Below are 15933 nucleotides of genomic sequence, written 5' to 3'. Positions count from 1 at the left end.
CCCGTAGGTGTTAGTAACATGAAACAGTCGTTACAGAGCTCCCACTATCTAAGTATAATTTTGCTATGTCCACGAAGCACGGCTTTTCTCGTGGGTCTTCATTTATGGAACAAACTTGGAAATTTCTATTTCTATCCGAATGTGGAGTCATCGGCTACGTGGAATTGTTCTAATTTTGAAATCGAATAAATTAGGCCAATCGAAAATTTCACTATTTAAACGAATGATTTTAAAGGTAACATTATTCTCCAAAAATAACGCGTTTTAAATTTGGAATTTCAGGAACAAAGAGATAGCAATCTCATTTAACTGTTTTAAATCGGTAGCTATATTTGAAGGCCTTCGAAGATGTATCTGTGATGATATAATCGCAAAGCCGCGCATATAGCACACAATTGACGTGATATCACGGTATTCCAATTGCAGAATTAGCGCGAGTAATTGCCACCGGTAATCGTCTAATCGATTATAAATATAGATTTTCCGCTCACCCGAATTCATAGAAAATCACTGTTGGAATAATACCGCGCCACAGCGTGGATATTCCTAATTTCCCATGCATGACCAAGCGTCGACATCAGCGTTCTATTGTTAATCAAACGCTTACCCGTTGTATTATTCGCGCGGTTCGATTTGGGCCAATCGGTATACCCGACGTGATGAATTTTCCAAGTCGGGAATCATCGAATCAAAAGACTCATTTCCCTCTTCGTATTTGCTCGAACAAATTGGTTATTCAAAATCTACTCGTGGCTTCGAATTATCTTCGAAAAGTTACTTGTTTAATTAGCCGAGTTCAATCCAGGCTTAATAAAAGTGGATGGATTGAGAATGCTTAATACTTGTCGTTATTTTTACTACTAAGATTTGTACTAATAATCTCCGATCGTCAATGCTACATACATTCGTAAATATATCCGGAATATATCAAGCAGCATACGCTCACTTGTTTCTTACTTCGACACTTCTTCTACACCCGAACGCAATGCTTAGAAACTTATAGGCATCCGGTGCTAACGAGTAAGCGAACGAATTGGTCCCATCGCGAGCATGGTGCGCGGATCAATCGCTGCTCCTCGATGGAACGTTGGAAATTGCGGAAAAACTTGTTTCGTCGTTAATTAACGACCAGGGCAATGATACCGCGACAGACGCGTAGCAATTACCAGCAACATTCTCGGGGAAACGATTGCGGCGACCGTCGAAGGTGAACACGAGAGGGGGATAAAACGAGCATGGAAAGGAAACGAACGCAAGAGGGGTGTAGAGAGGAGGGGGATGGGGAGGGGGGGCGGGGGCATTTTATCGAAACTCGGAACGCGAAACATTTTCCCGATACTCGATATGTATATTTTCCGAGCAGAAACGTGAGCGCGCACGTGTGACGAAGCTTAGCTGTCCTACGAGCTTTGCCCTTTTCCTTTTCTCTGTCGGGTCAATCGAGCGTGTTTCGCATCTCCTGATGTGTGCGTGCGTACGCGAGGCTTACTGCGTGAAAACACGTGCATCGGAGTTGCAGCGACACGCGAGAATTCGCGCGTGCCCTGCGTGCAACGCGATCAAGAGCATCGACGTTATTAATTAACGACATCAGTGAATTTCGCAGTTTACCGTGTCAACGTAGACACCGATTACCGGCTCGAATGGGTCGCGGTGTCCGGGAAAATTAACCGTGCACGCCTCTCATGCAACGTTTAACGCCGTTAACGATGCCTCCTTTCGTCTAGCAACTGCCGAGGGAATTGTTTGCCAGCGTGGGAAACGCGCGTGGGGTTCTTAGAAAAGTGCGTTGAATTAATTAGTGTCTGGGAAAGCGATAGTTGTACTTGTTCTAAATTAGTAGCGATTTTGTTTGTTTTTCATTTCTAGTACACTGTACAAAAGTCAAATTTTGATTCAGCTTATTTATTTTATTTTAGGAATATTTTTATACAGTGCACCGTTTCAAGATACATTCAATTTAAAAAATCGAATGTTTTCCCGAGGCCCAGGAGATAGGGGTTGAATAGGAAGATTATGCGATTTTCCACGGTGGAGGACGAGTGTTCCGTGATTCCTTGACAAACGGTCATGCAGTTGCCGCGGATACGCGGCCGACAGAGAATTGAGGTTTCTACCTCGGCGAACACAGACATACCCGTCGACACGCATCGGGCTCGCGCACAGTACACGAGTCGTTAATTAATCCCTCGTTACCGTGCGTACGGTACATCCAAGATCTGCGCTAACAGAGGTAACCAGAGGTTTGACCGCCAAATCGCGTTTAAGTACGCGTGCTTCGTGGCCATTCGAACCGTGTACGCTCGAAGAAGTATTGTGAACGTGCTGTTTCGTCGAGTGTTTCGAGGCAATTTCAACAGGTTCCTATCGACGAAGCAATTGACACATTCTGGGGCTGCTAGAACTAATGAACGAGCACGTCTTCTTCCACCAACGAGCCCCTAATCACGCGCGAATATTCATGTAGCACGATTCGTCAGCTGCAAGATTGCGTTCAATCTGATTTATTCAAATTAGGTAATATGCTTGCATTGGAATTGAAGTATATGGTTCACCAAGAATATTATTTTAGAAAATTATTAGAAAATTATTAGGAACTTCTATTTAAATAGAAGTGCCGGTCGTAATAAAAGTAACAAATTTTCGATCACCAACCTTTTCAATCTTACAATTGTTGAACCTTATTCAAACTTCTTTCTAAAATTTCACTCCTCTAACACTCACATAGCATACTAACGTCATATAAGCTGTTATTACCTTCGGAATGTTCGTATATGCACGTGTTCTCTCCTTCTAATCAGCTCCAATCGCATTCGCTAATGAATCCAGACGGTGTATTTTTAAGCGTTCGCGTGCACGATGTACAGATTGATGGTTTCGCGTAATTAGTAGCGGCGCGTGTCCAACATGCAACGGAAACATTTACTTTCAATCGTTGTTTCTATTAGATAACTGAGTGCGATTAACGCAACGATCAGTGACACGATGCATTGTACAGTGATTTATACCCGCATTACACCGCAGCGAGCGACGGCGTTATCGTCGACTGACAGTTCGCTGTGCTTGTATGTACGAGCGATCAATGGAAAATGTGCGGGAATGCATATTTCATCAAACATCTCCGTGCCTTATTTAAGGTGGACGCACGGCATTCTGTGACGTGTTAATACGCGATAGCATCGCGACATCGGAACGTATCGGTGCTTGTGTTTCTCGCGTTGAACGTTCCACTACACGTATTTTTCGCGAAATGTTTCAATCGATGCGCGTTCGACGCGTACTCGATATCATAATTTCGAAAATTAAATTGCAGCTGACATTCGCGGGTTACAAAATATATTTAAATGCAGTTAATTTATCGCCACGTGTAACTGACCGAAATTAATATGGTTTTCCTTTAAATTAAATCTTTCAAAGTCGAATTAACGATCTGAATGATGCTCGAGAGAGTTGTTTTTATTTTCGCTTCGACGCTTGTTTGTCTTGCTTACACAGGGGAAGGAATTGTTTTTCTGTGTATAATATCCGAGCAAATAATTACATATTCAATGAAACGATTTCCATTTCTGTAAATGAATCTCTCTTAGAATTTTAATAACCGAAGAATCTCAATTACTTAAACTAACCTTTTTGTTTAAATAACCTTCCAAGTGAAAAACATCATCTGTCAAACTATCAAGACGATCGCTATAAATTACTTTTAATTCCATCGCAAGTATAATACCGTGGCTTCATCAATTTCACAAACGTCGCATTAGAGATTCCTACCTTCGATTCAAAGAGACTAATTCCCTCGCTCGTTTCGGACAAATTATCGATATTAATCTAACAAATCCCTGCGAAGCGTATTATATCTTACCTAATTATCGGCGACAAAAGCACTCCACTTACGTAAATTAATTGGAATCTCGGAATTGGAATACTCAGACCTGGTCACGAACTGGAATCAGCCACACGATTCGACGCATCCTCGAGTAACCGCGTGGGCTAACAATAAGAATATCCGTGAAAGTCTATAGCAATTGGAAATTCGTGGTAGTACGCAACAATGGCGGTTACCACCGGTCAATTTGGTCGAGGTTTCTAAACAGAGGCAATCGAAGGCAGCTAATTGCAGCGGTACGACGTTGAATCAATGCCGTCTCAGGAACTGGTTTACATTTTAATTGGCAACGGTGCAAACTGGTCTTAATGGTATTTCTGTTGTACGCGATTGAATGGGGCATCACAATGGTATCCTTACGTTCAATTCGCACCCCTTCGTGACGCGGCAAGCGGCTGTTGAATGTACCGCCGTCTCCCGACAGCCGTGATCGAGTTTACGTCGTTATTGAATTTCTACGTGCTCTAGTAGCGGAGACACGTGATTAAAGGTCTCCCTCTCGCCGTCTTTTTTCTTCCCTTCGAATAACACCGTCGACGGATGTGACCGTCTCGAAGAAAGAGGCGAAAGAATAACGTTCGTTCTACCGACATCCAAAAGGCCAACAGTGAACAGCTATTCATGCGTTGACCGTCGTGTGTCGACGATGGAAAAGTCTCTAGCGTAACTGTTGAGGTCGCCGTGTGCACGCAGAGTGACGAGTTGCGTGGGAACTGATTGATAACTTGCTTGTCACGTTCGAATAAAATTGTCCGTGGATGATAACAAAATGCATTGGTCTACTTCCCGGACTTCTTTTGCAATACGTTCATTTTAGGGTGCGTGTTGTTGATGGGAGTATTTCAAAATTATTAAAATCAAAGAATAACGTTTAATGTTTAATCAAAAGAAACAATTACTTCCTGCAACCATGGTTCATCTCCAAGAAATGGAAGTTACTTCAGATGTTATAAATAATATTATCAATATTTGATTCCTGAAAGTGGAGCAAATATTACTCATAGTAAATTAGTATTACCCATCGTTCGTCGTATTGGACGTATCGGAGTAGAAACTCGGTAGTTGGATGAAAAACGAGCCAGAACGTACTTGGAAGTATCGAGATTCATGCAACTATCGAAGCAACCAATGCAACAAGGAGGAGCCCCACTCACGCAACGCATCCCCACCTCGTGCTTGACCTCTCATGCAATCGTCGATCTCTTACCAACGACCTACTTTTGTCTCAAACGGAAAACACAGCACTTGTTGCTAAGTGACCATCCCTTCCACTTGTCAACACAATGAAACGAACGAGATTCGTATCCAATTATCGAGATTGCATTTATGAAAGTTCTGCTAAATATGTATGCCTAGCAAACAAGCCGAGCAGACAGATTCATGATTCGAAGTTGAAAATCTTTATCGACGGCAGTTTCAGTGTGGGCATTTGCCGTGTATCCGATACATTTTTCATCCTAAAATGTGACAGTCATGCGATTCGCTGCTTCGTCAGGGGTTGCTTTAGCAAGTTGAGTGCCACGTTATGCATCCATTTACTCAGAATGTTTATATAAAATCAACGTTCCTCGTACCTAATCCTAATTTTTATTGAATTTTGAAGATGCTTTCGAACCAGGAACCAAGACGTTCAATACAATTTTTTTTTCGTCACGAACGAGTTCTACCAACTTCGAAACTGTTTAACTTCCCTCGCAACCTGCTCGCGCTTCAAGACACGAATTCATCCACGTGAGCAGCGTTGCAACTGCCAGTCCGTAATCCGTTCTAATTTTAGACGAAAATTACGACCGCTTCCCCTACAACATCAGGGGGATGCGTTGTATTCGAGGATATTTCGCGAAATAGCTTGGTATCGCTAGAGGTAGGGGGTAGAGGTAAGGGGATAAGATTTTAGGGTGGAGTTTTACGAGCGTCGCCGAAATCTCAGGCATGCAGCTCGATAAAAACCGCTCTGCAGGAGCCTCGAGTATCCTCTTTTATTACCTAATACTCGTGAGACTCGGTCACCGGCATATCTGGATTCTATTTTCTTCCTTTCCCCGATTTTCGCGCACACCGAGTCCCAGGCGATTCAATCATCGCCAGGGCGGGGGATCGATCAAAGGAACATCTACACGTAAGTTGCAATAACGGCCCCCGTAAAGCGGCCGACGACAATTTTCGCGAGCTCGATCGATCGGTAATTCGTCGATCGATCTCTCGCGGGAACCTGTCCCCCGCGTTAACGCCTCCCTCGAACTGCGAACGTTTCATTCCATTTCGTAATATCGTCGTCGAGCACCTTATCTTCCCATTTGTCTTCCCGCGCCTCTCATCGTAGGAACGCGTTCGAAAATATTCGAATAATTGGAACTCCGACGGGTAATGGGTGAATATTTTTGTCGTCAGCTCTTTTCCTGATAACAGTTCTCGAAACGATAGGATTACAAACTAATTCCTGAGAAAACTAATGGTACGATAATTTTATTTTATTTGTTTAGTGGTTCACTTATTTTTCTTTTTTTTTTATACCGTAAGTATTATACTTACGGATGGCGACGCCAGTTAAATCCACGACCCTTAAATTAATCAGATATCTGACACCAGAACAATTCATTTTTTTTGTTTCAAAGTAACCTAGTTCGTTTTAAAAATGTCCTTTCTACGGTCGAGCCAGGGTTCCGAGCCAAGGTTGCCGCGGGTTTCCTTGCAAAACGTCATCTCTCGGCGCTGGAATTTTAATCAAACACGAACTTGGTTCTTTTTTTCATGGAAGGAACTCTCGCGTAGCGTTTGGAAAATCGATATCGACGATCTACAGGCAACAGTCGACGGAACTGTCGCGCAACGTTCCACAAACGGAAAATATAAGCGCACAATCGAGGCACGACTTCCGCGTAGCGCACCGTCGCGTCGTATTTTAAAAGAGCGCCGAGCATTTCGGGCGTCTGAATAAAAGGCGAGTCCTGATAATGTGCATCAAAGGCGCGGAGTAAAAATAGAGAAGCGTGCTTAAGCCACGCGTGCACTTGTCGGGCGTCGATGCTTTCATCTTCGCATTCAAAGAGCGACTCGTAAACGTTTGATGCCACAGGATCAATAAATGTATCGTGCGCTAGGCGAAACCCGACACATCAGCATCGAAACTCCGCGGAAAGAACGGGATTCCTACGTGTGGAGATTTTTTTTTCTGTTGTCAAACGCTTAGAGTACCGCGGGAAATATTTCGTTCCGTGCTCGCCATGCCGCATGAGACGTCTCGTGGATTTCAGTTGAACCGTTTCCATCGATGGTTATTCTAGCTTTAAAGTCAATTTCGCATATTTATATGACATTGGTATATTGTTACTTGAGCACCTTCCTGTTGTTTGCTTTTGGAAATTTTCTTCGAAGCGATAATTCGGAAATAATCGACCGTACTTTAAGTGTTGAGAGTCTTCGAGGAGGAGAGTTCGGTAAATTCCCTGGTAATCCCCTAAAGTCGCAAGTCCAACAGTTTAAGTCAGTGGAGTACCTAGGAAGGAGGTAAATCGCAACCGCTGGGTGAATGTAATGGGTCGGATTTAGGGCGATAGCTAAAGGTGTATCGAACTTTTGCTTATTAAATTTAACTGCACGCTTCGCGGAACCAGCCGGAACACGAATTCGAGCTGCGATATAATTTTAATCCCATCAGAGTTCCCTTTTTCGATAATTAGACTCTTTTCAGCGGGCACGAACGAGTTAAAATATCCGTTCGATTGAAAAATAAACTCCTCCATAGACCGTCGAGGAATTTTATTTAAACATTTCCTTAAAATTCGTATTTATTCGAAAATAAAACTCGCTCGAGCATCACAAATTTCTTTCTGTAACACTTCCAATTTACAGTTTCTCCATCTTAACGCTCCTAATGTTTTACATGGTGCCGCATTCGCGAAGCATTCAAAGTGTGGGAAAGAATGTTGGGTAGTTTGGGAACCGTAGAAGTGTTCTCGCGAGAATACCACCGCGAACGCAGTTAGCTTTGAACCGTTGGCGTTGGGTCGAAATATTCGCGCGAAATTTTCCAATCATTCTTCTTTGAACCCGACGTTCCGTGGCGCGTATTCGGAATTGTGTAAGGCACTCGTTCGAAAGTATGTCGGCAGTTTGGGCAACTGTGCAAATTTTCTCCCCGTGAATGGCAGCTTCGATCTAGTTAGCCTTGAACTACTACCATTCAAAAAATACTTTTTCTTCGCCTTCGCGTCGGGCTCCTTTTCTTTCGGACCATTCACGTTCCGCCGCACGAGCAGATGTACGATGATTACAATTCAAAGAGGGCACAATGGGAGGGGACGAGATCTCCATTCAAGCCAGTGAACCCTCATTGTTTCGGTCCAGGGATGCCTCGGCTAACGAGGGAAAGAGATCTCCGGCCATTTAGTACAAGGCAACGACATCCATTACATCAGCGTCATTTATGGGAAAGTATTTCGCTGAATTCGTGGAATCGTTTTGCGCGTGATCGAAAGATCTACTTTACCCTCGTCCAGTTGCAATCAGTCTTTGTCAACGTTAACAATGGAGAAGGGATCCCGCCTGATAAAACGTTGAAACTCTTTCAAGAAGCGAAAGAGAAATAATACTTTGTTGGTGCAGCGGAAAATTTACTATCATTCAATTTCAAAAGTAATGAGACGCCGGAGCGTCGCACAATTGAAAATATCCTCGAAAAGGGTGATCAACGTTCGAACAGCGACGACGAATATTGGTCAGACTTTGTTAATAGCTTTTCCAATTATTAGTGGTATTTCAGCGGGGTTGGATCAATGTAAAATTGAATAATACCTCAAGCATCAAATTTAATTAATTTTCGTTCTACAATTGCGTTGCGTCCACTGCAAATATTACGTGTATTTTACTAGATTGATCGAAATTACTTTGGGGATACAAAATTTAATATACGTCCTATCTGGTTCATTTTTCACGATTGCTCATTTGCACTTCGGATCGTATATGACAGCGCGAAAATATTTTTGATTTGAATAATTTAGCGAGGGGAAATTTTGGGATTCTGCGATATAATATTTTGTATAAATATGAAAGGATACACAATAAAAAGAAAAGGGTAGATACGAGTGGTTGGGGACGCGGGTGATTTAAATTCGCAAGGGTCGTAATCTTGAAACCGGGTATTAGTTCGATCGTAGCTGAAATATTGCGAAAAAAGTTTTGGCCCGGGAACGGCCGCGATATAAAGCATGCACGCGCGCACGTATAATCTACGTGAGAGCACGTACAGGGGCGAATTTGTCGGATGGTGCTATAACGCGGCCATGTAAAGCCCCGCCGAGTAAGGGAGGGTCAGGGCTGGACAGCGCGATAGCAATGCCCCGAGCCACAGACGAATGTTGAGCGCCTTACCGTCCGCTTACTGATAACCTCCCTTCCTCGCTGTAACCTCTTTTCAGTATTTATGGCCGGTAACTTAAATTCTGAATTCGGACACGCGAGAAATTAGCACCGTACGCTGCCGACTGTAGCTGCAACTGCGAAGATAGACGCGGACACGTCGAAATTTCATGTATCCCGTTTTAATTCTACCCATCGGTAACTCTATTTCCCACCCTCCACGTTCGGATAACGCGTAACTGCGTAGGGCGTTGTGCCACGCTTTGTACGAGCTGCGAAACGTTGGCTGAACGATTGGGTTATTTCTTTTTGGTGTGTTGACCTTATCTCCGCGACCGACTTGAAGTAATTAAATACTTTTCTAAAGTTGCTAATTAAACGATTAGTAAAACGAGTACAGTTAAAAGAATGATACGATTATTCGTTGTCGCTGCGATTTTATGACCTTTCTCTGACGTTAATTGCATTTTACTTCGCAATATCGCATAATATGTATCATGTTTCTTCACACTGCGCAGTTTCGAGTTGAGATTTCAGTTAATTAGTTTCGCTACTATTGCGGTAGGGAAATCATCCACCACAGACATCTCGTTTATGGTAATTTCATTTAATATACACGATGCTTTAAAATATGTACAAACAAAGTGTACTAATTAATCCACCTGAATGTTCCAGATAATGTGCGACATATACTCGTCTATTGGTAATAATTCACCTGTTTATGCAAACAAAGTTATATATCACACGTGTACATTCGCGCGTATCGATCATCTAATTAATTCTAACGCTTATTTATTCTTTGCATAACAGGCAATATGTGAATCGTATTTCGTGTTAAATATTTGTATCAGACAGTTAGAATTTTACTAATATTGACTAATCGTAGATGTGCTTTAGTATAGTATTTTGATTTTGCCCCCAAAAGAAATAGTTTTAAAGAAATATCAATTTTCGAAGGCAGCTAAAAGGGAAGGGCAGACGTTCGGACGTTGAAATCGCGTGGCACGGGATACTTCCGTTTTGTCGTGAATGGAGGTCGAAGGGACGAGCAGAACGAGGGTGGAGTTGCGACTGAGGAATACACCGAGATAGGGGAAAAATGGGCCGCGGAAGCAAGTAAAAGGGACGAAGGGGATCCACGTACATCCAAGACGATGCTCGTAACCCTCCCGGATGATAACCGATTCGCCCTACCCGTTTCCCGCCCTTTTGCCCTACTTTTCCATCGCGAGGAGATCGTGGATCTCCCCAACCCTTCCAATCCCCCGACGATTCGCTGCTGCTTTTTGAACCGTTCTAGGAGTAGCAATCTTGGAGAGAGCCGCGCCTTCACGATCCACTGGATTAACCCTTTGCACTCGAGAGGTGACTCACGGTCACCGCTAGGTTTGACGCAGCAAATCAACCAGCAATAATGTTTGTTTAGATTTAATTTCTTTGAAACTCGAAGCGTCAATAAAATGATTGTCGGTGAGACAAAGATGACCTGATTCTCAAATCTCAAATTAAAGATCCCATTTTCGAAGTCAATCTAACATCATCATATGTTCAAACATGCTTCCAGCCTATCGCGAGCCTTTGCTGGAGAAGAATTATGCGAAATATTTTTTTGAACGATCCGATTCGAAAAGTTTCCCGATATACCGGGTACGTATACAGATTTGCGCTTTCGCAGTCTCATCAGCGCGGCGTATAGCGGCCGATTAAACTTTTACAATAATTGCGAACGAGCAAAGCGTTTTCCTTGCCATTCCACGCGACAATATCCGCGCTCGCGAGGCAGATTTAACGTTTGGGCCCGGTAAAACTGGCACGCCCACTAGCCAACGTTTATTCCAATATTTATTTTACCCATTTCCCTTGTTCCACACCTTCGTACCACGCTCGCCCACCGCGTTTCGCGCCGTTCTTTTTTGCACCGTGGCTGATTACGAGATTAATCAGAATATGCACGTATTCCCTGCAACGGAAACACAGTGAACCATCTGCCAGTGGAACTTGGTCAATTTTTACCAATACCACTTTATGTTTAAAATACATATTTGTTTTTCTTACAAAATTTCTCATTCTTTCTGATTCTGGTTGTTCAATTACAATTCATTCCTACTCTAATCGTTACGTCTTCAATACACCCCTCATATTGACATCGTGTATTTATCCTACTCCTTCTTCTTATCTAATGACGTAATAAAATAATGAATAAAAACAGAACTACGGAGTTTGCCACATTTTCGTTATTTCACCCTATCCTATCAGAATCGTTTCGATTCCGAGTTCGATTGCACTTCGATGGAGATGCAAGGTTGATAGACGAACGAAAGACCTACGGAGAGGGTGACTCGTTCGTCCGAGACGAAGAATAGGGTGGAAAAATATACATGTCACCGGGGCTGAACGGTGGGGTACGGGCTGGTGTCGTTAGCGGAGATAAGAGCGGATAGCGGCGGAATGGTAATGGAAACTCGGAGAGTTCCACTTATTATGCCGTAGCATTATGTAAATACCGGAAGGCTATTACAATTTTACAACTTACTAGGAGTGGCTTTATAGTTTCATCGCTCCAAGGCCCGTCTCGTTCGCGTACTTCGTTCTTCAGTTTCCTAGCGGCTCGAGTCCTACGGATGGACCCTGGCGTATGCGCTCCTATCTCCGTTTTACTGGCTCCCCCTTCGTCGCAAAAATGAAATTGTCGCGTGGAAGAAGCCGTATAAATTTCGCTAGGACTTTGAAAATCCGCTACCTTCCGTCTCCGCGTGGTTACGGTTTTCGTTTGTGGATTCGTAATTGAGGGATTTGTTTTATATAATAATTAATGAGAAGGTGTGTTTATATACCAAAAAAAAAGTAATTCCAATTGAAGCGACGCCGGTGGGTGGCAAACGTCATCGTTCTTAATGTCAAGCTATATATATATTTTTAATAGATCCCATCGAAAGGCAATTTCATCCTGGCAGTCGATTAATCCATCGCTTCGACAGCTACGTTCGCGTAACGCGTGGTAATTTTTTATCAGCGGTTCTCGAAACTTTACGAAGATAAAGCGAGAAACTTCATCCCCACGAATCGTCCACACTCAAGAGCCGACGAAGACAATCCATCAAATGATTTCGGTAGCCGGAAAAACGGAGGCAGGATAACGATCCTCGAGTTTATCTTTGCTCGTCTCATCAGTGGTTAAGTATCGGATGCTGGATGCTTCGACAGCGAGCGCCACGTCTTTTTTGACCCGTGGTAAAATTAATAATTGTATGTTTTCATTTATTAAAACATTACTTCAGTAATTGAAATCTGATAAGAAATCTCCGTAATCCTGGAGTTAAAAATAAATTATAGTGTCCTTAGAATATAAATAAATACGTTTGTAATAAAAAAATCCATAAAAAAATTCCAAATGGACTTAAGAAAAATAAATTCAAAACAATACTTTAAAATTCACCTCTATTCCAGGACAGTCCCTAATATAAAAATTCCATCAAATTCATTCTTTACTCCTAAGCCCAAGTAAAAGTATGTAAATTCGTAAACTCGTTCCTCATTTCATTTCATACTCAAACCTCTATCCTGCTTCCGGCCAAACGGATCCTTCTCTCCGCGAGTCCCCCAACGAGCCGAATCCCTTGATGCTCGGTGAATCTCGAAATCCCTACGATTTGGTCGTAAGCGGAAGTCCGCGGATTCCCTTGAAACTTCCACGAAGTAATTACAAGCTGGCCCGGGCCGTGTTCCTTGCGCGAACCAATCCGCGGGTCGTCTCGACGAGGGACAAAAGAGTTTCTCCCCGCTGGTTGAAAGAAGCACCCGCGCCGTGTCTCCGGGCGTCTCCGCCGCGACGCCCGGTTGAAGTGTCTCGTTTGCACGACAATGCGCTCATTACAAAACCGGGACCCGGCGTAGCGGAGCGTAATAAAATTTCAGCGGCTCGGCCATCTCTTAGGCCGTGAAACCCATCCAGCGGCTGGGATATCAGGAAACTTCAATTCTCTCTTTCGGCACTTCCGGCCGAGCCTTAGCAAGCGAGCCAGCGCTGGTGCAACTTCATTCGAATAAGTGGTTCCCCTTTGCCTCGCGTACCTTCGTCTCCCTCTTGTTCACTACTCGTTATTTATCCGCGTTCATCTCCCTTATTCCGTCGACGCCCTTCTCTCTCTTTCTCTCTCTATCTCGCGCGCGCGCGCGCGCACTTTCAACCCCCTAGCCTGTTTCGCGAACCCCTTCGACGGGGCTCTGCCCCTTTCCCGGCGTCTGTCACTCCCGAGTTCTTTCACAGCAGGGGGGCGAGGGGGCAGGTATTCGGCCGACGAAATCGAGGCGAGTCGTTTATTTAATTTTCGAGATCCAGCCGTTTTATTTTCATCCCCGGGACTTTATACACTTCGCTGATTAGCCAGCCCCACGGTCGAGCTCGCGAGGTACCCATCCGCCTCCCATGAGAGGAGAGGGACACAGGGATAAGAGCGCGAGCTGGGTAGGATGGGGATTAGAAAGAGAGCGGGTTGAGTTCAGGACCACGAGGTAGAAGGACTTGCGCCTGGGGGTTTGCGTTACTCACCGGATATAGAGAGGTCTAAGCCCAGCCATCACTGAAATTACCAGAGTTTACCTCTTCTGCCGTTTCCGCTGTATTCAGTTCCCTTCCCCCCTTGCCGTCGCCTCCACCCTTACGCCCACGTCCCTCGCGTCTCTTTTCCTTCCATCCGCCGCGGAGTAGCTTCTCTGCGAAATTTTCCACGCTGGCGGGCTTTATTGCGTTGCGATCGTGTTATTAAGACGTTCCGTCTGAATAACCGTTTTTTCCTTGTTTTCTTCGTCGCGCTGCTTGTGAAAGCGTTCCGTAGTAATTAGCCTCACCGCGACGCAGCGTCGCCACGCTGATTCCCTCGGCAGCGCCGTTATATCCCCGTCCTGAGACGCCATTCTCGATGCTCGCTCCTCGACTCTCCGGTTTCACCTTTTCCCTGTTCAATCCGTGACACCGCGAGGGCAAAGTGAATGGTGTCGGACTTGTACCAAGACTGGCAAGACGATCTGTTTGATCTGGAATATGCGTGACTGAAAAGATGGTCTGTTTTGGATTCAAGTAAAGGATACCAAAGTTACGTTTCTCGAACAGACGAAAATAATGCCATTTTGTCTCATTGACTAAAATATATAGAATAATCTAGTAATAGTAATTATGTAGAACAAAGAACTATTTATAACGAACACGCACGACTAATTTTAACGATAAAGTGGAGAGTTTTTGAATCATATTTCATTTTCTTAAGCGACGGAAACGTCAAGGAAAATTGAGAGGCGTTCGCGTTGTTTCCGTCGCAGCGGGATCCGTCAATGAACGTTTCGAGTAGCAGAGAGAATATGCAAGATACGAGACATCGGATTTCCCCTCGTATATAGTTTCAGAGATTCCGTTTTGAATGTACCTCGTAGCTATACCCTCGATCCACTTTGGTCTCCTTATGCCCGGAAAACTTTTCAATATGGAAGCCGCGTACCAAGCTCTTTACTCCGGTGCTGGTACGCTTTTCCGCGCTGCGTGTCGCGGTGGAAGTACGCGTCGAAGAAAATAGAGACCTCGTTTCAACCGAGTATACCAATAGCTTCGGAATCGTAATTGTGGTACGTTGTGTCACTGCTGGGACTCCTGGGAAGATGAGTTTCTGATACGCGCTGAATCTGGGTCGTCTGGGATGCAGCTAGTGTCGGGAAATGTTTGGAACGTACGATTCCGCATTAGATAACTCGATTTGACGGATGATCGAGGAAGAAACGTCGCTGAACCGGATTCGTTGTTTCTAAGCTCGCGTCTAACTGGTTTTGTCAAACTAGGACTCGGTTGGACGTTATAATCACGAAATGTATCTTAAATTATTCATCGCGGAAGAGATTCATCTGAATTACATCTATTTCTGAAATAAAATCGTTCACAGAAAATTTCTGGCAAGAGAGTGCAATTACTTTATCGGATATTAATCGAGACAGTCACCGTTCTTCCATTCCCGGAATAAGGGACGCCGACGACGTCGACGATGGGAATTGACATTACCGATTCAAACAAATGTGAAAAATGTTGTCCAAGAAAGGATCTCTCCCTTGGAAACGGCGTGGTGTGCTCGACGTGGGCCATTCATATTTTATCAGCTCCTTATCAATTTCTTAAGCACGACCGTTGGTCAACCTTGCCAAAGGCTTTTGGCAAAGTAAACATATTTACGAATGGAACTGGGAGGATTCTTTCAAGATCCTTCGGTGGTTTAAATTTAGTCTTCGAAAGTTTAAATTCTCAATTTGATTAAAACTCAATTTGAAAAGACTTTTTAGCAAAACGGGGAAAGGTGTTACATAAATATGTCAATAAATTTCGTCGGAACTCCCTTTTAAAAAATAAATATCTCGTACTGTTTAAAATGACAATACTTCCCACTTTTACAAAGTCCATCGTCGGAGATCAAAGCGAAAAGTTCTCCAAAGCTTTCCCTTCCACAAGGGAAACTTATTTCTTCGGCTTGTATCGCACGGGTTCAGCGCGAATGTGATATTCATGACTCCCGTGTGCATTCCAGCGTGAGCACTTTTAATAAAATTTGTTTTGACGCTCGGTTGGTAAAATTTATTGAAAATATGGTAATGAATTTCGACACATTCTCGCAAAGGAAATAAAATATCGTTTCTGCTTCCTGCGCATTCCATTTTTC

At 43.7% G+C, this 15933-nt stretch overlaps 1 protein-coding gene across 5 annotated transcripts in view; it reads left to right on the top strand.

The window, feature by feature from the left end:
* The window catches only part of LOC128887580 (RNA-binding protein Musashi homolog Rbp6), a 314695-nt gene that overhangs the window by 76801 nt on the left and 221961 nt on the right, over positions 1–15933 (top strand). The window lies entirely within an intron of this gene.

This window comes from Hylaeus anthracinus, unplaced genomic scaffold, assembly GCF_026225885.1.
Source record: "Hylaeus anthracinus isolate JK02 unplaced genomic scaffold, UHH_iyHylAnth1.0_haploid 11989, whole genome shotgun sequence".
NCBI classification, from domain to species: domain Eukaryota; kingdom Metazoa; phylum Arthropoda; class Insecta; order Hymenoptera; family Colletidae; genus Hylaeus; species Hylaeus anthracinus.
This window is presented reverse-complemented; position numbering and strand designations above follow the sequence as displayed.